This window comes from Hydra vulgaris, chromosome 11 (genome assembly GCF_038396675.1).
Source record: "Hydra vulgaris chromosome 11, alternate assembly HydraT2T_AEP".
Lineage (NCBI taxonomy): Eukaryota > Metazoa > Cnidaria > Hydrozoa > Anthoathecata > Hydridae > Hydra > Hydra vulgaris.
Genome location: NC_088930.1, coordinates 7,548,382 through 7,572,280, shown reverse-complemented (window position 1 = coordinate 7,572,280; position 23,899 = coordinate 7,548,382). Strand labels below are relative to the sequence as shown.

At 28.5% G+C, this 23,899-nt stretch overlaps 1 long non-coding RNA gene across 2 annotated transcripts; it reads right to left on the bottom strand.

The window, feature by feature from the left end:
• Positions 1–631: 631 nt before the first annotated feature.
• Positions 632–19,345, bottom strand: LOC136087374 (uncharacterized). 2 transcript variants are annotated; one of them, XR_010641753.1, is made up of 11 exons: positions 19,174–19,345; positions 18,532–18,731; positions 17,846–18,284; positions 17,662–17,775; positions 17,396–17,483; positions 3,461–4,693; positions 1,988–2,971; positions 1,544–1,733; positions 1,426–1,462; positions 1,185–1,257; positions 632–880 (listed from the first exon to the last, which is right to left on the bottom strand). It is a non-coding gene; the product is annotated as an uncharacterized LOC136087374 (long non-coding RNA). The 2 variants fall into 2 exon arrangements; XR_010641754.1 differs by lacking the exon at positions 19,174–19,345 and having other exon boundaries at positions 17,396–17,557.
• Positions 19,346–23,899: the final 4,554 nt, after the last annotated feature.

Here is a 23,899-nt window from a genome sequence, read left to right as displayed (position 1 = left end):
TGATTTTCAGTCAGAAAGAGGCCCTCTGACACGTTGATCTTGTGTTATATTGTAGATGACAGACTAAAGTAAAAATTTGTATAAGAAAACGGATTTTTGAAAATTGGTTGGTGTGCCCCTTTCGTTCGCAACGCCTCATATTGTACAGTCGGTAAACGTGGACTTTTTGTACTGTCGGCAAATGTGAAAAGCGACGAATTTTTTTTTTTTTTTCTAAGACCAACAAATACTTATGGCATTTTTGCTACCGTCAATAAAAATCCTGGATCCGCCCCTGAGAATATATATTTTACGTGTCACTGAACTGATAATTCTATTTCTGTCCCTTTTTTACTGTAGTTGTAGTTTAGAATTTTTACCCCGTTCCACAAAAATTTTTGAATAACCTTCTCATAAAAAAACTTGTTATAAAAAAAACGGACGTGTATTTATTATTGGTGGGGCCGTAAAAAATAGTGGGACTTGTGCAATTGCAATAGCGGCACTACGACACTGACCTAAACATATAATTAGCGGAAATATATTATGTCAAATATTAAGATAAGCAGTTTCCATATCAATTCCGATATATACACCACTTCTAAAATAGATTACTATTCTACTCCAATAAAATAAATACGCCAATCAAATGTAAATGGTTATTTGTTTGTATAATATAATTAGTAGATAAAAAAAAATACACTTAAACAATTATTTTCCCGTTTGCTTAATAATGTTTATAACAGAATTATGGCTATGAAAATTGCATTTTTTGTGTGTGAAGATTTTGACTTCATAATACGAACAAGGCACAAATTTTCTTTTTACCATTGAGCATTGACATCTTAAGAGATAAAAAGTCGATTCTTTAGTCCATAGAAGAAACACTATTAAACGGTATCTAAAATAAAATAGATCTCTGAAAAAATATAATGCACAATCATCAAGGCAAAAGAAGTCAAATATCCTGATTAATAAGTACCTAACTGTTACTACTGCACTAATAAATATAATCTAACTATTAATAAATATAATCTAACTATTTTCTTATCATATTATAAGGCATCGACATTCATAGAAACAAAACTCTACTCTTCTACATGTTCTTAGTTGAAACCTTGCAATAATAAATAAAATATACCTGATATGCTCTAGGGTAAAAATAAATCAAAATAACTTAACTTCTGATGCATAACATAATTTACCATTAAAATAGATACATCAATAGAAGCAAGTTGATCCCTCAATGTTTGCTTTACTTCATTCTCTCCATAATACCTGAAATAAAATAGATGCGACATATAAAAATGAAAGTTAGAAAAATAATGATCTTATTATAACCAAACCATAAAGGAATCAATTAAAACTATTAAATCAATATAACAAGAACTCCTGGTGTATAACACATTTAAATAGAAAAATCATTGATGAATAAAAAAAGCCAACCTTTTAATGTTTTCTTGAGCAACTACTCACCATAATACTTGAAATAAAATACATTAAAATAGGTTATAATATAAAATGTCTAAGGTATACTGGTTAAATAAAATGACTTAACACTAACTTTTTGTCTTGTTAATGCATTAGCATCTGTGTATCACAAACATCATCATCAACATATTTATGACAAGTCAACTAAATAGTTCAGTTTAACTTGAAGTGAGCTTTCCTTTTTCCCAGGAGGGTGTTCATGTAAATGGTGCTCACTTTGCAACCAAATCAACATTATTAGATATTGGTAACTACCCAACTACCTGAAATAAAAACTGATATATACAATTAATGAATTAAAAAAAAATCCTTTTATAAGAATACAAAAAAAAGAGGGGAAGGGAGGGGGGGTGAAAAGGTAAAGGGGTGAAAGAGTAAAGGGTAGGGGTGAAAGGGTAGGGGTGAAAGGGTAAAGGGGTGAAAGAGTAAAATAGATCTAATACAAAAATCTACATTTGTAAATGAAATCTATTAATGTAAGTATATATATTATGTTATTATTTACAATAACATATACCTTTTTACTACCTATTTGCACACAATATGCTTATGATAACATCAAATCACTGCTTATGATGTCTGCAGATAATTGATATTTGTTCATATCGTATTCAACAGCATCATTGTCCTCATTTTCATTTGGTTTCCAATAGGAAACTATATATAAAGCATTTTTTTTTTTAATGCTAAGAAGCCTGCCGTAGTACATATTTTGGCTTTTAGTGTCAGCATCATACCACATGTGGCATATACTTCTTCCAACAGCATCTCCATTGAGAATGTCTTCAATATCTGCAGTTTCATTATTTTCCAGATTTGGGAAGAGTTTTTTTACCTGTAGAGGCACGCATTTTTTAAATATTTTTTCCAATTATCTTCTTCCTTTCTCTTCCTTATTTTGAATCTTTTTAGCCATGCGTTTAATCAATTCCGCCTTCTTTTCTTCATGACATTGTATGTTTGCTAAGCGCTTTTTACCGGCTGAGGAGATAGACCAGGCTATCAATTTATTTCGTATATCAGTTGGTTTTTTAGAAAGTAAATCAGTTATCTTATTCTTGCATGCGCGAATTTTTGATGACAAATAACAAATTGTGGCATTAGGAGCTTTTTGCTTTGCAGCACTAAACATACCCACAAGTTGTCTGGGACTTAAGTTGGTCAGTTAAGGTCATAGTAAACTGTCGCACATACTGACGCTTAATAACACTAATGACAGCATTTAGACAGCTGGCTAATGCGTCTCTCATTTTATCAGTCCTTGGGCAAAAATCTATAAGTGATTGAAAAACTGGATCAATGAGATCACCTCCAAAAAAGTCTGTTTTTTGGTGAATAAGGGAAAGAGCCTTTGTGCTGTTTTCAACAAGTACATTGCAAACATTTTTGATCACTTGTATGCCAGACAAGTAGTCAAGTCCTGGTGCAACAGGACAATTTTTTCATCCAGGGACCAGTACTAACTTTCCAATTAAACCTAGGGCACACATCTCGCATATACCTAAAATTAAATAAAATATGCCATAAAAAAATAAGAACCAAACATTTTAATTATTAATCAATCATAACATCTAACCCGTTTCAGATGTAAAGTCTCGGAAAAGACTATTTCTCAGTCCTCTACATAACACTACTCCAGAAAAAAGAAAACTCTGAAGTTTATGGTAGTGATGTATTAAAATTCCACATGTATGAAAAAGTATGCGCAATCAATTTCCCCTATAGCGTGGTATAAGTCCTCTAGGAAGACCATGCTCATCCAAAAAGGTGACAAAGCTTTTTGGATCACTTATAAAAACAAAATTAAAACCAAAAGTGCAATTCAAAGAACTTATTTGCAAATTTAAAACAAGTATGTTAATCAAAACATTTATTATGTTCAGATTTAAATTCAAAATAACAACTTGAAATAAAATAATTCAAATACATATTTTTACTATAATTCATCATTATAGTAAAAATATGATAAGAGTCTAGCATATTTATTTACCTTTACCATCCTTGTAACAGAGTTTATTTAACTGAACAACAATGTTTGCTGCAAAACAATCTCTATCAAAAAGCTTCCCTTTTGAAGTTTCCAAAGCTTTAAGTGATGACTTGCAAGCAGAAGTGATTGTATCCAATGGGTGAAGGTGACAGTTCAGTTCATTTAGAGATTTCTGTCAAAAAGTGTTTAACTTTGTTATAGTTGCATGGTTCACTGCCACTCTGTCACTCATTGTGTTAGTTATGTTGCTGATAATGGTGCTTTGTACATCAGTATATTATTCTTTGTACACAGTATATTATCTCAGCAGCCTGGAGTTTTGAAATAATACCCAGCTTGCGCATCATCTGCTCCACAGTTTTGCGATGCGGAATGTCACTAAATCTATACCCAAAAAATTCCCCTACTTTATGAAGAGGTTGGGGCACACTGCGTGTAGGAACTTGACATTTCAGGATGTCATAGATAAGTGCCCAAATATCAAATGAGTAAACTTTTTTACATCTGGTGCTTTGTACTTTTTGTACTGAAAATTTGAAGCTTATTCAGCTGTAAGTTTAGACGCTGAACTTTTAATTTATTGCGCAAACTTCGAATTGTCCTCTCTTTGCGAGCAATAGTCTCATTGATATGTTTAAATCTTGGCCTTGTTTTTTCGGTAGCAATTTCAGTTGCAAAAACACCCGTTTTAAAAGTTAAATAATAATAAAATAATCTCCGTTTTAAAAGTTTTTTTCTTGGAATCAACTGGTCAGCTCTTAACCTGGATAACAAAGGACTTCTTTTATTAGGCGAAGACAAAATACTAATATGTTTAGGAGATGAGGCAACTGACAAAGATGAAACCATTTTACTTAAATTTGGGGTTGACTGAAATGATTGTGTTGCTGGCAATGTTGTTGCTTGACAAATAAAAGGCTCGTTGCAGAAGTCAACAAAACATTTCGAATCTCTTAAAAAATTGCAAGCCCATTTTTTTGATACATTAACAAGAAATTTAATCTGACTATAACAAATATTGAAGCCATAAAGTTTATTGACTTGCTCAAAAGTTAATTGATGTGATTCATTATTGTTAACGAATAGAAACAGAATATGTCCATTTTTACAATCGTTGTCTTCCTGCAAAGGCAATGCAAAGTTTGATTCTAAATAGTTTTTCGCTGCACCACAAAACACACACATATTCTTTTTGGGACCCATAATACCATACAATGTCACATTGAGTTATTTCTAAAATGAAAAAAGAATTTCCAATGAAAATTGGTTACTTGTTTCTGTTTTAAGCATAAAGATTTAATTGAAATCATTTGTATGCAATAAATATTGAGTTTAATCAATCATGAGTTAACTTTACCAATGGCTTAAATTTCATCATGATAATAATTATAAGCTTTATAACCATATGGTTATTATCTAGTGATATATCACCTATAATCTATCAATTATGTTACTGATGATATTGTATTATGATATTACCTATGAGTGATATCTCACTCACTTATCATAACCAACTTGCATATCCTTTTTATTATGATAAATTTATTTTTAAATTTAATATAAAAAATAATTTATAATAAGTAATAAAAATAACTATAAAATATTACAATAAAATTATTATCATTATATATCGTTTTCAAATCTATTATAGACACATAAACATATATATATATATATATATATATATATATATATATATATATATATATATATATATATATATATATATATATATATATATATATATATATATATATATATATATATATATATATATATATGTATATATATACTATTAATGTTATTATATATTATAATAATATACATATAGGGGGAGGGGGGCTAACAAGGATCTTTTTACAGAAACTTGTTGTTAGCCCCCCTCTGCTTACCGTTATAATCCGGAAAAAATTAAACTTAAGTACCTTTGCTGCAACAAATAATAAGGTTTCTGCTACATAATGTTTTTTAATGAAATTCGGCATGCACTTAGAAAATAAGTTTCTGCACAGGGAAAAAAAGATTTAAAAAAGTTATCAACATTCCTTTAATATAAATTTTACATCTGATCAACAACGAATTTTTTCAGAACAGTAAATTTAATAATAGCGGTGGTAAATACTAAAAAAAAGCAACATAAAAATAATGCCTAACTTTTTAACTTTTTCTAAAAGTATATACTTTGGTTCAAAACTCTACAAAATAACACATTCTTACAGCACATAAGTAACTATTCTGCTACAAAAAAAATAGGTGTCTGCTACATAATATTTTTTAATGAAATTTGGCATGCGCTTAGAAAATAAGTTTTTGCACTGAGCTCATATATATATATATATATATATATATATATATATATATATATATATATATATATATATATATATATATATATATATATATATATATATATATATATATATATATATATATATATATATATATATATACATATATATATATATATACATATATATATATACATATATATATATATATATACATATATATATATATATATATATATACATATATATATATATATATATATATATATACATATATATATATATATATATATATATACATATATATATATACATATATACATATATATATATATATATATATATATATATATATATATATATATATATATATATATATATATATATATATATATATATATATATATGTATATATATGTATATATTTACAGCCTATATATCACTCACTGGCCTACTAGAAAGCCGAGCCAAAAGCTGTTAATCACATAGCAAATACGCCTAGAAATTCTTTACTGGTTATTTGAAGTCAAATGTTTTCGTCTTTGTCTTAAATAATAAGTTATGCTCAAATAAATAACAAATATATATATATATATATATATATATATATATATATATATATATATATATATATATATATATATATATATATATATATATCATATAAATAAAGCTATATTGGTAAAATTAACAAAACATTAAAATGTTAAAAAAACTATATTGATAAAACTACATTAACTAAAAAGGTTTGAATTTGCTTTAATCATAATTTGTTAATAAATACTTTAAATACAAAGTTTCTTCAGATTTGCAAAGACTTTTGATATCTTCTAAAACTTTTACTGCTCGTTCGGCACAAGTGTTAAATCTTTGCATATTTATAGGCAAAGGAATATCACACCAAAACTTTGTGAATGTATCGATAGCCTTTGGATGATCTTTAATGGCTTCCTCCAGTTCTTTACCATTTTCAAGGTTAAACATTAGGTTTGAAAACCAGATATCTGGTCATTTTCCAGTAACAAGTTTAACTGCCATCTCAATTCGTTGTCTGTCTGAAGGAATTAGTATGTAAGCAAGTAGTAAATAAATTGCCTGGGAGTTCAATCTAGATTGGCTAATATTTGGTAAACTTTTAAAATTAACCTTAGGAAATTTATTTTCATTCCAAAAGTATTTCCCTATGTTAATCAGATGCTTTAAAAACTGCATGTAATGTCTCCATTTCAGTTCACTCTCCTTCAATTGTACACTACTATTGTTAAAGTTCAATGTTAAATAGTCAAATTTATTACGTATTGGTTCAACAAAATAATATGACAGGTAATTTGGTATTACCTTCATAAAAGTCATCCAGACATGACTTTAATAATCAGTTTAATATATGATGTTGGCAAGAAACATAGAGAGGATTCTGAAAGCCAACACGTTTAAAATGTTTCATTATTCTCTTTATCACACCACTTATTTTCCCAGTGTTAACATTTGTAGTGTCTGTCAGGATCATTTTTATAGATCCCCATAAATTATATTCATTCCAAAGTCCTAGAAGTCCTTCAAAAAATCTCTGACTTTCCATTCTTCAATACCATTGGCTTTAGCCTAACCTCTATTTTATTGTTCTTTATCATGACAACATGATGTTCCGCCCCAGCTATCTTTTTTCCATCAAAATGTAGACACCAATTCTCAACCTTCAATTCTTTTCTAAATTTATCTTGTAACTTTTTACCTTCTCTGATGACTGCCATATAGATTGCTGGTTGAGTTGGTGTAGGAAGATTGACACCAGCCATTTGAAGTTGTATAAACATTGTGGCAGCTTTTTGTGAACTTAGCTTTGCTTGACTAACTAATTTAACAGCCTGAACTTTCCTCTGTTTTATTTTTTGTTTATTAATATTTATTGAAAGTTCATAATCACTGCCATTGTACTTACTGACTCATTACTACTTTCGTGTTCCTCTCTGTATTTATTCCAAATTAAAGTTGATGGCATCGATGGAACGTTTTGTTTTTTAATTTTCTTTGAAGGATGTATTTTTTGAGGATCATCAGGCTTTATTGTACTATATCCAACTCTACCAGATGTCCAGATTTGCTTTTTAATAAAGACTTTTTTTCTTCAGAATGTAACCAAAGTTCATCCTCTTATGTTATATCTAATAAACCATCAACTACCTGGTTTTTTGATTTCTATTTGTCTATTTTTAATTAATTTTTCTATTATTCTTGGCACTGATCTTTTATCTATTGTTGAAAAATTCAAATTAGCCCATAGTTCAAAACATTCATCTGAAATTTTCTTTATTAGTCCTTTCACATTTTTACAGTCTGATGTCAAGCTGGTGTATCAATTAATTATTAGACAATTTGTTGGCATTTTACATATTGCTCAAATGATTTTTGAGATTTACGCTAACGTAATCTTTTATTTTTCTCAAGGTGAATTAAATTCTTTTTCTATACATCTCTTAATATTTTGGCTGCAGTAGAATTTTTGTTTAACATATTGAATGGTTGTGCAATAATTGAGCTTGCAATGCCTTATACAATTTATTACTTAATTAGATTAAACTACGCAATGCTAAATTTCACTACAAAAACAAAACAAAAATGTTTTCCCTTGCAGAGCATTAAGTTAAATCAAAAATCAAAGTAGTGCATTAAGTTTAATGAAAATGGCCTTGTAAAAGGGCTTATAATCTGTTTACTTCTGTTTTTAAAACAAATTTAGCGTTGTGTAATTTATGGACAATCCCTTAAGAACTATAATTCATTTAGTGTATGAGTTTTTTAAAAGGATGTACCTACAAAGAGATGCAAAGCTGTTACATTACATGGAGAAGGTTATTTGTACATGGAAATTGCCAAAAAGTTGGGAAATGGAGCAGCAAAATCTGGAGTGAGGAAGGTGTGCAAAAGGATTAAGGCAACCAATACCTTCAAAAATATGCCAAAAAATGGAAAAATTAAGAAAACAACTACCAACGATGACAGGATGATAATGATTTGCTTGCACTTAAGAACTGAAGAACAACTTCAGCTGAAATTAAAAATGATTTAGAGGCCACCGGAGTTTCAGCTGAAATTAAAAATGATTAAGAGGCCGCCGGAGTTTTGAAAGAATCGTTTGATTTGGGCAAAAGAACACAAGGAGTGGACAAAGGAAGACTGGGCAAGAGTTATTTGGAGTGATGAAAGCAAGATTTCCATTTTTGGAAGTGATGGAATCAATTATGTGAGAAGAAGGCCCGGTGAAGATCTTTTACCTGAGTACACATTAGTTACAATGAAGTATCCCATAAGTGTAATGGTGTGGGGATGCATGACCAGAGATGCTGTGGGTCGTATCCATATTGTGGATGGTATTTTAAACGCCAAAAAATATCAAGAAAATATATTAGAAGCCAAATTACTCCCATCGATTGATGATTTGTTTGAGGGCGAAACAGAAACCTGTGTTTTTTTAAGCAGGACAGTGCTACATGCCACACCGCAAAAACTGTCAAAAATTGGTTTAGAGCCAAAAAGATAAACGTTTTGAAGTGGCCTGGAAACAGTCTGGACCTGAGTCCGACACAAAACCTGTGGTCTCGGCTGAAAAAACTTGTAAGGAAAGAAAAACCTGGAAACAAGCAACAATTAATAGAGGCCATAATCAAGTCCTGGTTTCACATGATCAGCACTGAAGATTTGGGCAATTTAGTGGACTCAATGTCTCCTAGGATTGCTGAAGTAATAAAAAATAATGGATATCCAACAAAATATTAAGTTTTTTTTTATAAGCCATTTTTTTAATAACATGTTTTTTAAGCTGAAAAACGTAAATTTACCATAATTTGCCACTTTGTTATTAAATTTTTATACTTTTATATCAAAATTTTAGTTTTTTTTAATCTAAACACATCAAAAAATAATAATCAATATAGAAAATCGCATAAATATGGTTATTTTCTTTTAAAAAACACACCAAAGTGAAGTTTTCGTATATTTTGAAGGGGTGTCCATTCCTATGGCCACTAGTGTATATATATATATATACACATACATATATATATATATATATATATATATATATATATATATATATATATATATATATATATATATATATATATATATATATATATATATATATATATATATATATATATATATATATATATATATATATATTAGGTATATGATGAAGAAACTTTTTTCAAAATTTTAATTTTCCTGATGTTGCATTTGATGAACTTTTACCAATAGATCACTGTTTTGAGGTTTATTTCATTGGATCACAAAATAACCTCCCGCACCTAGCACCTCACCACTTTTAACTTTTTTGATTTGTCACTTGATTTTGTTCCCAGTTCATACTTCCTTATGCTTGACTTTGATTTTTAAAACTGTAAATATATAATATTGTATATTGTATAGTTATTCATATCATTCAAACAATTTTTGTTTATTTGCAGTATTAATTTGCAAGATCTGCTGTTTAGTGCTTATTTTTGAAAATATGTCCTTTAAAAGTAAAAAGTCAAAATCAGCAGTGGAAGCAGCTGGTGAAATGTGGATACAAAATTTGAAATCAAGCAAGAAGCGCCGTCCTAATATACCACAGGTAAAACAGGATATGAGCGACAAATTGTGTAAAATGCCTTACAACAGAGATTTCGTTGGAAGATTCTTGGGACTCTTTGATGAATTGAAAGGATGACATGATCGACTAACAAAAATATCAGAGGAATTTATGAATCTTTGGCAGAACTTTAATTTTCCTGTTCTTTCCAAACAACAAGTGTCTGCTAATGTTGACAAACTTATCACATCATTTGAGAAACACAGAAAGCGACCAAATGCAGTATTTGAAGAAAATCTTGCTCATATGTTCGATATAACAAAACCAGATGGAAATTGGCTTTGTTGTGAGGACAAACAACTGTACAAAGTACAAATTGAATCAGATGGCAGGGTGGGATATACAACTATGAAAGTGGCTCCTATGTCAACAATCCATCCATCAAAAAGGGCCAAAAGCACATCAGAACCCTCGACAAACCAAGCGGTTAACTCCGTACCACTTTCCTGCAATAGTGAGGATTCTGAGGAAGGAAGTAGCAGTGGTGACTTGGAGGCAGTTCCAGGAGAATCTCCCAGAAAGCGTGCAATACGCCAGTCAACTAAGTCTGCTGCCAAACTAGTGTCTAGTCACTCTTTGTCAACCAGAAAAACGTCACAGGTGCTTCAAAGTCTGGCTGAGGATGGAGTTTGTGTCCCAACACCATCACAGTCTGGAGTCTGGCGTCGAACAATCAGAGATGCAGAACAAGTTAAAAACCGCCTCATGGAACCGATCTCTGAAGAGAAATTTTCTTTGCATTTTGATGGTAAGAAAATTGGCAAGACTGAGTACCAAGTTGTATGCTTGAAAAATGACAAAAGAACATTAAAACTTGGCATTTTGGCTCGTGACAGTGGATCCTCTGCAAACATATATAAAGCACTACAGGACCTACTTGATGATTACAATGCATGGAACAGTATTCAGATGATCATCTCTGACACAACAGCTGTAAATATTGGTGGCAAGAATGGAGTTGTAGCCAAGCTTCAGAAAACATTTCGAGACAAGGGATTCGATGAACCTCAATACATCGGCTGCCAACACCACATTCTTGATCTTGTTCTACGACATGTGTTGGATTTCTTTTTTCCTATACAGTCACAGTCGCCTAACATTAACTACAAATTTATTGATGAGATTAAGGAGCATTATGATGATTTAAAAAATGCCTACAAGGGCACAACAGTGGTAGCATAGTATGAGAACCTTGGCTGGAGAGATGACTTTAAATTTCTTTTTCAGCTTTGTGAAGCATACAAGTTTTACAAAAATGAGGAAAAATGGCCTCGTATCAAATGGCACAAGCTGCCATCACTGCACAGTGCCAGGTGGAACTCAAGAGGCATTTTTGCGCTTATTGCATTTTTCATTCTTTTAAACTGGCGAGAACAGCTGAGGATAACTTGCAATTTCGTCGCAACTACATGGTCGCGGGCCTGGTTTTCAAACCAGCACTATGCAGAGACGGCTTATGAAGACCTGCTTTCAGCAATATCCCAATTTAAGTGTTCCAAAGCTGTAAAATGCTTTTCTACCCACTGGAGGAAGGAACCATCAGTGCTTGATGTGCCTTGATCCAACATAGTAGCCAAGAGAGCTGTAAAGTTGATGGAGGACATTCATTCTTCTTGCAGAACAAACAAATATCTTAACTGTAAATTTATTAATACTAATACACAAATCTGAAAGATTATTAACATCACTACAAATGCTGTAGGACAGTGTAGGTACTCATTCTCATGTATTTCTCATGTGTATTGTATATAAAGCTGACTTATTATAATTAATAGCCTTTGGGCCGCTATGTGTTGTATGGTTAAATATGAAACTGTCTTACGTGCGGGAAGTTTTTTCAAGGTATGGTAAAATCAATGTCATTTCTGTGATTTATAGGCAAAAGTTCATCATTTAGAACCCTAGGCTAGTTGATTTAAAATTTATCATACACCTAATATTTATATATATATATATATATATATATATATATATATATATATATATATATATATATATATATATATATATATATATGTTTGTGCAGGATGTAATTCCTGTTGTATTGGCAAGACATCAAAACTGATTATGACTAGTATTTAGTTAAAACTTTTTCATCATGAAAAAATTTGTCATTTTTTAAAAATGTTCATTTTTTACGTATTCATCATCTCAGTACTTATGCAAAGTACTTATAATGCGGTGCAATTGTTGTGTTAAAAACTAATATTTTAGTTAATTTGTTAGTATATCTAGCTATTTAATGCTGATATTGTGTTTTTTAACCTTTTTTTGGGCACTATAATAAATATCTTCTTTATAATTCAATAAATCATCTAATACTCACTAAAATATTTGACTTTAGATTCCACAGTATTTTTCACACAATTTAAATACCATTCCACCCAATACAATATTTTAGTTAGGAAAAGCTTAAGTTAATTACATTTATGATTCTTCTGCAGCAGTGAATGAAGTAATTTAAAGGCTCCCATCTATTGATTAATGGATATAGCATTATGATTATATGTAAAAAGAATATTAAATGTTTTTTACATACAATCATAATGCTAATATCTATAAAGAAGCTTAGATTTTGTAAAAAAAAAAAAAGTCTTGTTCTAAACTTATTATAGACATAGTTAAGCATATTGTTGAGCCTTAAACTACTCTAAGGATATTTTTGAGCACAGTACTAATAGTAGATAAGTATACTATACTTGTCTACTATAATAGTATACTTATCTGCTAATAGTAGATAAATATTATCAACTTTTAGTACTGTGTTCAAAAACAAAAACCTATACTAATAGTTAATAGAGAGATTTTCAGAGGTTATTCAAGTTATTAAAGATTAGCAGTGTTATTCAAAAAGATGAAGTCTTAATTCTTTTATATAACTCTGCCAATCTCTAATAGCTATCTAAACTGCACTGCTAAATTTTATAGTATTATGATGTTTTCATATAATATATTATGTTATATTATTACTTTGTGATATTTATATATATATATATATATATATATATATATATATATATATATATATATATATATATATATATATATATATATATATATATATATATATATCACATTTAAACAAGAATTTAAAAAAATAATAATAATAATTTCTTTTTAAAAACAAAAAATTAATATTCTCTCTTAATAAAACCAAAACTTTTCTTTATAAGATAATTTAATTGAATATTAAAGTTGATTAAATTCCAAAAATATACAATATAAAGTAGACAGTTAGTAAAAAATCTTTTAGTATACTTCAATGTTAGGTTTTGTGACTTATATCACACAGAACTCTGTGATATATATCACATTTAAACAAGAAATTAAAGAAAAAAGCAACTAATAATTTCTTTTTAAAAGCAAAAAATTAATAGTATACTCTCTTAATAAAACCAAAACTTTTCTTTATAAGATAATCTAATTGAATATTAAAGTTGATTAAATTCCACAAATATATGGTATAAAGTAGACAGTAAAAAATCTTTTAGTATACTTCAAAATTAGATTGCAAAGATTTGCATATTTTTCATATGCATAACAGCCTAATAAGCATTTAGTCAATTATCTTGAAATGAACCAAACATTATTAGACTCAAAGCGTGGATTCAGGAAAAAAAAACCATGTTTACCAAATTATTATGGTTTTTATAAAGCCATGCTTGACAAATTTATTGTTTTTGAAAAATCATGCATTACCAATTCATTATTGTTTCTGGAGGGGTACCAAAATTTGTTGACAATGGAAAATATATATATATAACAGTTAATTTTGTGAAATAAATTCTTTGTAGTATTTCATATCAACAAATTGATTATATTTTATTTTAATTTTTATTACTTATTATTTTTGTAGTAACATTTAAAAAAAATAAGGTATCAATAGTGTTATTCATAAGGTATCAATAAGGTATCAATAGTGTTATAACAAAACAAAAAACTTTTTCTGGCATTTTAGTTTTGGTAGCAAAGTGCTGCGGCTCATAATTTTACAGACTAATATTACTAATTCTTTACGAATTCGCAGCTCTGAATCTGTTGTTATTGGAGACTGTGCTTGGATAAAAACTATTTTAATACATTTGCTTAACTTGACAAAGCGTTCAACCATATCAAATATTGAGTTCCAACCTGTCCAAGTTCTAGTTTTACATGCTTCATCTTTTTTAATAGGTAATTTTTTAAACAGTTTATAATGCTAACTTTTTTTGAAACTGAACGATTTTCAAATTTGATGTAGCCTAGCTCTTCACCTTTATTAAGATCTTGACTGTCGTCCTCATTGTCATCCTCCCTATCATTAATTTCAAAATTATTGTTTTGGTCTAAAACTTTATTTGGTTTCACATAAAGTACATCCCCTACTGCAGGCCTTGTTAAGAAACGATATGCCATTTGAATTTTGCACAAGAATTAAAATACTGAAGCAATACAAATGGATGCCCATTCTGGCGTTAGTATGTTTTGCAAATCAGGATAGAGTATTTTTACATCCTGACTTATGATATCTGAAACTCTCAGGGGACTAGTAAAAAAGTATATTATATGGGTGAGTTTGAGATCAAAAAAATTCCAGCCAAGCGTAATATTAAAGGAACTAGAAAAAAGTTTGAAACAGAGAGTTTGAGATATCATGTGTTTGTAAATCAAGTATTCAAGATATCGAGTTGACTGTAGTACTTGAAAGATTAACATCCAAGGTTTGTAAGCACCTCCTATCCTTACACTGGAATTATTACATTAGAAGAGACTCACCAGCCTCAAAGTAGGTCATAATTGATTACATGCTACCAGTAGCAGGGTGACCTGACAATAAAACTTATGCTTTACCTCATTTAATATTTAAGTACTCATCATTAGGATACTTTTATTACAGTACTTTAAAAATTTTAAAATTAAAACTAAAGGGATTTTTAAGTACTATTAAGATATGCTTTCATATGTAAGAGTATAAAAATAAAGTATTAAAACATAATAAATGTGTACATATTAAGGTTACTTTTTTTTAAATATCATACTTTCTATTTATTTCATGCTATTTTATTTTTATTTTTTTTTAGACTGTTTTTATTATCTCATTTGGATCTGTTCATAAAAGTTGTACATACAAAAATTGTTACACCGATTTCAAATTAAAAATAAAAGTTGTTGTTTCCATTTTATAAAATAAAGTTTTAAAGTTTGTAAAGTAAACCATGTTGTTGCAATTATAATTCAACTTAGTTATATTTTTGAATTAATTAAATGATATTGTTTATACTTTTTTATTGCAAAAATAATTAAAATTTAAACTAAGTAATCACTTTTAAACAATTTTTTCTTTTGAACATTAAAGAAAAAATTAAAGTCGATATTTAAAAGTTAACTTGATGTACTAAGAATCATTTTTATTACTATTAATCGAGATGTAAAAAACAATTCATTAAAATGGCATTGTTTTTGAGTGAATTTTGCAACTATTTTTTGTAAGTATGAATATATTATTAAAATTCAGCAGAAAAAAAAAAACATTTTTTAAATGCTCTTTCATTTTAAAGCATGTTGGTTGTACTTAGAGATCCCTTTAAAAAAATTTTGAAAAAGTTGTTATATCTGAAATGTTTTATCTGTAAAATGAGTTATATCTGTAAAATGTTTGTATCTATAAAATGAGTTGTATCTGTATATATCTGTATATATAATATATGTAAAATGTATTATATATGTAATAAGTGTTATATTGGTTAAAAAAAGAAAATTTTTTTATCTGTAAAAACAATTCATTAAATTAATCACAATCAACTATTTTAACTTAAAAAAAAAACTTTAAAAAAAGTTCTTACACCACAGTCACAGTTGTCTAGAACAACAGGCATAAAACAATATCAATTGGTAGCGGACTGCCTTCTTACAATGTCATTGCTAAATTTTTAATTAAATTGGTCATAGGAAACAGTTTTTTTACTTGGGACACTAATTCCAAATGTCCACAAACCAGATGCTAAATCAAAAACATATTCCCACTTATCAAAACAAGAATTTACACAAAAAATTAATGCAAAAGCCAAAAATAAAAATAAAATTTAAACAACTAAAAACCTTATCCCTTGGTAGATTATCCTCTAACTCAGAATCAAAAGAGATCACTTTATCTTTGTCATTACAAAATGATTCTACTGTGTTTTGAACAAGATAAAAATATTCTTTAAAGACTTTTAGATGTGGACATAAGCAACCATTGTGTAGATTATTAATTTGACAAGTACATCCTTCAGATATTTGACATAATGAATTGTCACATTTTATTACTTTGCGAGATGATTTTGAAATTTCAAAAATTGTAACAAAAGCACATGAATTAGCAACTACCGAATGTCTTTCAACTCCAGATTTTGAAGTTAACTCAAAAACATTTGATTTGAGATAGACTAAACTATCCATAAGTTTTTGTTTTGTTTAATAAACTATTTTCTGGAATGAAATCAGGATTATAAGGCATTTGCATTAGCTGGTTTAACAAATGACAATGACAGCAATTATTTACATTGGTCAAATTTTCTGATTGAAAAAGAACACGCAATGAGAATGTTTTACAGGAGCAGTTGTATATTGTAGTAGAACACATTGTTTCAGCTTTTAAATGAACAAATTCTTTATCCTTATTAAGAAATAAAGTTTTTAAATCTTTATTACATTAAACATATTACTTTTAAACATAATGTATATTTTGTTTTATTTTATACATGCATATATATATATATATATATATATATATATATATATATATATATATATATATATATATATATATATTAATATATGCGAACATAATTTTTAAATCTGCTATTAAACTGATTTAATGGTTTAAAATGTTTGCCATTAATAATTTGAAGGTTTGGGATATGGCAGCAATATGTTTTTTTAACTTGATAAACATATAAAACTTGAATAACAATTTCAAATGTGATATGAATATACATGTATATCTATATACTGTTTATAAATCTATTTGCATAAAAAAACAAATTATAAATCTACTTGAAAACTCCTGTTCTTGTGATTGTAATTGTTCATAACACATATACTTAGAGATGGTTTTCGAACACGATAACCAAGAATGCCATGACTAAAAAGTTCAGCACAAAAATATTCATACAGACTGTTTCTTTTGCTTAAAGATTTTTGCTGAACCAAGTTAACCTGAAACAAAAACTTGGTTGTTTTCTGTTAATTATTTGGAATAAAATATTGTAAAAAAATTAAAGTAAAGAAAAAAGTATATTTAAAGAAAACTTTTAACATACCTTATTTTGATTTAATTTAAATGCTATTCAAAATACTTCATTAATAGAATCTGTGATGTCAATATTATTTGAAACCACTTTTTTTCCACAATGCAAATCATTATATTGAAACTCCTACAACAAATTGATAAAGAAATTAACAAATAATAGAAATTATACTAGAGGAATTTTCTTAAATACTAACTTGGTCAAGAAAACTCTCTTTAGATATTCTACTCTTTTTTGCTATTGACACTATTAGAGATAAGTTATCTTTTCTAGATGAATATATAACTGTCTCTTTAACACCAAAAACATTTTTTTAAATTGGTACAATAATGTTATCAGAGCTAACACAATAAAAAGAGGCCTGAAGAATTCTGTTTCTGGGTGAACCAGGAAAATATTGGCATGAATTTGAAAACTTCTGTTCATATTTTACATCTTTAACAAGTTTATACCACATCCATTTATGATGGTTGGGAAGATCTGACAGAATTCTGAATTGGTCTTCTGATGATGGGTTTTCTAATAAAGAAGTCCAAAGTTTTCCATACATTGAAGCTCCTTGGGGGTTACTTCGATGAAGCATAAGCAAAATCTCCCATTCTTCTGCTTTTTCTGAAGGTTGGCAAATAAAATACCTAATAAAGTTAGTTGATAGATAAATAAACCAATCAATTCAGAAAAGTTTGTAGATAAAGAAAATCAATAATACTAAATATTATTTCTTATGTATAGTTTGAATTTAAGATGTTGAGATTTTAAGTAAATATTAAGCACTTTGTCTTGTTAGGAAATATACTATTAAAATTTTATATACTATATTTATATATTTTTAATGTGATTATATCACATTGGAAATAAAATGCAGAAAATCCAGTAGCATACTTTTTGTTTCCTTGATTAACACCCTGCCACAATTGGTCTTTAAGGAGACAAGCAGCAATTAGATGGTAGCAAACACAAAAATTGTTTTTACCAAGCTCAATTATTAGTTTTTTCAAACTCTCATTTAAGCTTTTGCACTCAAAACGATTAAACATATAAACGATTAAAAGTTCTGCTTTTGTGAATACGACTTTTGCTACCTATAAAAAAACCTTACAAAACATCGTTTTTTAAAATTAGGTAAAAACTAGGTTTTCAGATAAATATAATATATAAATATATATATATATATATATATATATATATATATATATATATATATATATATATATATATATATATATATATATATATATATATATATATATATAAAATTATTGTATATTAATTTTTTTTTGTGCAAAAAGAAATTTGCATTCTACAGACAAACAACCCATAAGGGATCAACCATAAATTTTGTAACACAAACTTTCACAATAAACAAAACAAAAATGATCAAAAGTTTTTTATTGCAGAGTCTTTAAATAAAAATACCCCATTAAGTTTAATGAAAATTGCCGCGTAAAAGAGCTTAATATCCTACTTATGTTTTTAAAATATATTTTTCGTTGCATAATTTATAGATGATCCCTAATCAAATACCACTCTTAGTTCTGTGTCCAAAAAATTCTTTTTTTAATGCAAGTTCCATATCAACATCCTTTATTGTAAACATACAATGTGGAAGATTTTCATCAACCCCTAAATCATTTTTCAGCTTTCCGTGTGCAATATTATCAAAATATCCAGTAAAACTGCCAAACTCAAAATATCTAATGATCAAATAAATTGAAAAAAGTATAAAATAATGTAAGATTGAAAAGAAAATTGAAAATTAGAACAAAAAACTGGAAAACTAAAAAAAGTAATGAGGGTAAGCAATAAACTATTTCTAAAATCCTAAATAAATTTTTTTGAAATAAATCAACAGGAAAAACAATGTTTTAAAGTGACCATTATTTTAAAGAAAAAGAGTGCTGTGTTTTTCAAAGGAAAGAAAATACTTGCCAAAAGTAAATTTTAAAAAATATCTAGCCAAAGAAATTTCCTTTCCTAAAGCATTAACGTTAATTAAAAGGCAGTAGAAAATTCCATCGACATTGCCATGACTACCAAGTGATAGCAAAGATTCTTCTACCTGAAGAATCGGAGGAATATATGTATATATATATATATATATACAAATTTATATATATATATATATATATATATATATATATATATATATATATATATATATATATATATATAATATATATATATATATATATATAAATATATATATATCACACCCTAATATATATATCACACCCTAATATATATATATATATACATATATAATATATATATATTAGGGTGTGACATCTGCCCCCTATGTTCTAAAAAAGATCTGTTCATATTTTTAAAACTTTCTATTGGTTCTCGCAAGCAACTTTGTAAAACTTTTTAAAATTTTAAGGGAGCACCAGACCATTGAACACTTACTGGGCCCCTAATATTATAAAAAAAAAGATTTTCAAAAGTATGTCATGCTGGGTCTCAAAAGAAGCAAAATTATAAAATAATTTCAAAAATTATAATTATTTCATTTAAAAATAATTAATTTAGAGTTAAATGCAAAAAAATTACCTTTTTTAACTAAAAATGGAAAAAGTGTATTTTTTATGATAATAAATCCAAATAGAAAATCTTAATAACTCTTTTCTAAAATGATTGTTTTTTTTTTAATTTTTATATTATTTCTAAGTATTAAATAGTTTTCAAAACCCATCATGACATACTTTTGAAAAACTTTCTAATATAATATAAGGGACCCGGCAAGCATTCAAGGATCTGGTACTCCCCCTAAACAAAAAAAATATTAAACAAGTTTAACAATGTTGCTTGTGAGAACCAATACAAGGTTTTAAGAATATGAACAGATATTTTTTAGAATATAGGGGGCGGATATCACACTCTAATATATCAGCCCTGGGAATTAGGAAAAATGAGGTCAGCAATTAACAACCAGGGATATGGTTGGGATCGAACTAGGAACTTCTCGCTTATAAGACGAGCGCTTTACCACTACACCACTACTGTCAGGGCCGGCGCCAGAGTATTTAACACTCTAGGCGAATCTGACACACTGCACCCCTCCCACCTCCCCAACTTACTTTCACAAAGAAATGCTTAAGAGCCATTGTCTGAGAAATGTAGGCAAAATAAGCAAATTCTGGAAGTGATGTCTTCAAATTGTACTCATTTTTAGATATTTTGTAAAATACAATGAAAATGGGCCACTGGTAATTTTTTTTTCAAAAATTGTTATTAATTATGGAGATATTGGGTACCAAAATTTGGCCCGTTTTGAGAAAATTTTGCGCATGGAGTGCAATTGCTACTTTGAGGAGTAGTTTTAGCAACATGAATATGACAGAAACATTTCTTTTTAATTTTTTTACTAATCTGGGTAGGTTTCTACAGTAAAAGTAAAAATTCGACATGATTACATTTTCAGTTGTCTAGAAATCGTGGTCCGAAACCACAACATTTGAAATTTTACCCTAACTTTGAGCTCTAATATCTCTTAAGGCCAATACTTGCACGTAGTTTTTTTAGGTGTTTTTGAAAGACACTAAGACATACATTGATTTTTTGAAACAAAAACCATGTGCATGCAAGGACCTGGGAAGGAGTAACCTGCCAAAAATCACTTTTTGCGTTCAACGCGCTTTGATAGATTACCCATAACAACTGTGGCCTTAGGTCAACCATAAACAGTATAAGTTATTTATTTTCCTTAAATATGCATCTTCCAATATATGAAAAAAAATCCATGTGCTCTGGTGATAAAAAGCCTACAGAAGTCCTAGAAGTAGCCTTATTTTGCCAATTTTTTAACTGAAAAAATACCCTAGCAACGGTATAGATATACTTAGCAACGGCTACTTTACAGCCATATCAATTAGTGCTGCTATTAAAAATTTTAATATAATACTTTTTTATAAAGAAACTGTACAAGAGAACTTGAAAAAAATACATATAGCACTTAAATTAAAAACAAATAAAAACTATATATAAATAAATACAATGTTCTATCTAATATAATATATTATATCAGGTGGAACATTGTATATATATATATATATATATATATATATATATATATATATATATATATATATATATTATATATATATATATATATATATATATATATATATATATATATATATATATATATATATATATATATTTGTGTTTATTTTATATATTAAACAGAACATTTTATTTATTTCATTTGTAGATAGAATTAGATAATACTGCGGGGACGAAATGACTGCCGACTTAGTGTGACATTTTTGTTAATGACTACTTGGTACATACCATGGTTTACTTGAATTACATAACATAATTTTTTTAATTAATCAGAGGTACTAATTTCTCAAGTGTTACACAATGAGGATGAAGATGGTTCAACACAATTGGTTCCAGAGGACCTTGTTATACCAGTTAAGATGTTTCAAGAAAGCGATTCTGTAGGACAAATTTTTTTGCTTTCAGTTATTAACCATAAAAAGTACACTAAAGAAGCATTAATGAAAATATTTAGTTGCAAAAAACATCAAATTGAAAAAGCACGCAAATTGCAAAAACAAAACAGAGAATTTTCCATACCAAAAAAGGAAAAGGTAAACATATGCCGAATGCCACAGGAAAAAATAAAACATTTTTTAGAATTTATGTTTTGTCGAGGTTTGCTGCAAGATGTAGCTTATGGTGTAAATAAAATAAAGTTTGACAATGGAGAGGAAAAAAAAGTGGCTAATGCCATTTTAATGATGAAGTTTAGCCATACAATCACATTTTATAAAGAAGTTTGCCAAGAAACTAATTATCTCCCTATGTCAGATACTTCTTTATAGAGAATTTGTCGTGGAATAAAACCTTCTCAAAGGAAAGCTTTGGCTGGTCTTGATGATGTCACGGCAGCTGGCATGGATGGGTTTCAAACTTTGATTGCTATTTCTGAAAAGTGGAAGTATAAAAATATTACTAAGTTCCTTGAAAAGGGTAAAAGGTATTTGAAGAGTAATTATCCTTTCAAGTGTAGTGAAAGTTCCACTTTGCATAGTCACTCTACTTCTTTTGCTCTTTCAGATATAGATCCAGACTTGAATCAACCCTTTATAGCTGCTGAAAATGAACAATGTTTTGACTGTGCAAACCTCATTTCAGCAATCAGCCAGGTTCGTGAGTTAGTTATAGAAAGTAAAGATGAAGATCTTCTATATGATTTAAATGTGGCTACTGAAGATGTTTAAGCCTATATGAAGCATCAAATACGTGATGCACAACAAAAAATGGCCAAATTAATGGCTTTTGAGCAACTTGATGAGGAAACTGGTTTTTGGCTGAAAGATTTTTGTCAGAAAATTTTGCCAGCTAAATTCCGTGAAAGCCAAAACGATTATTTCGGAAAGAAAGGAATGACTCTACATGTTGATGTCTTCTTCTTCCATGAAAATGGTCAAATGAAATAAAAAGTCTATTTCACTGCTGTCTATAGATGTCAGCAAAGCCTTGTTGATGTACTCTGTTTAGCTGATGTTGTTTTAACCTAAGTTCGAAATGATTTTCCTTGTTTAAAAAACCTTTATGCTAAGTCAGATAATGCATCATCTTATCATGGCAACTTCTACTTAGAAGCTCTTTACAAAGTTTGCATTACAAAACAATTCTTTCTTAAAAGGTATGATTACAATGAGCCGTCACGTGGAAAAGATCAATGTGACAGAGAGTCAGCAGGAGCGAAATGTGTCATAAGGAGTTTTATTGATGCTGGAAGCAATTTGTTGACTGCAGAAGATATTTATGAGGCTCTTCATTATGGCAATGGAATTCAAAATGCTGATGTCGCTGTAATTACAATAGACTCCAAAGCTTCTACTTTATCAGGAACAAATCTGATTCCCAGCATTAATAGCTATCATTCTTTTCAGTTTTTCTCTGATCACATGATAATGTGGAGATACTTCCGAATTGGAAAAGGTAAAAAATGGAACTATACTAATGTGACATTCCATTCTTCAGTTCAAATTGTTAAGCCCTATAGTTCAACTTGCAAAAGTTATACTGCGCCATCAGTTTCCAAAAAAAAACGTGTTGATAGAAGTGTTAACACTCTTAAGTTTTGTACACAAATTGGTTGTGCTGAATCATTTTATGATACTGAATTATTAGCAGAGCATATACTTTCAGAAAACCACACTTCTCAATCTGTGGCAAAATCTATGGTAGACAGAGCAAGACTTTCCTATGTCAACAAAATGAACCTAAATTCGAA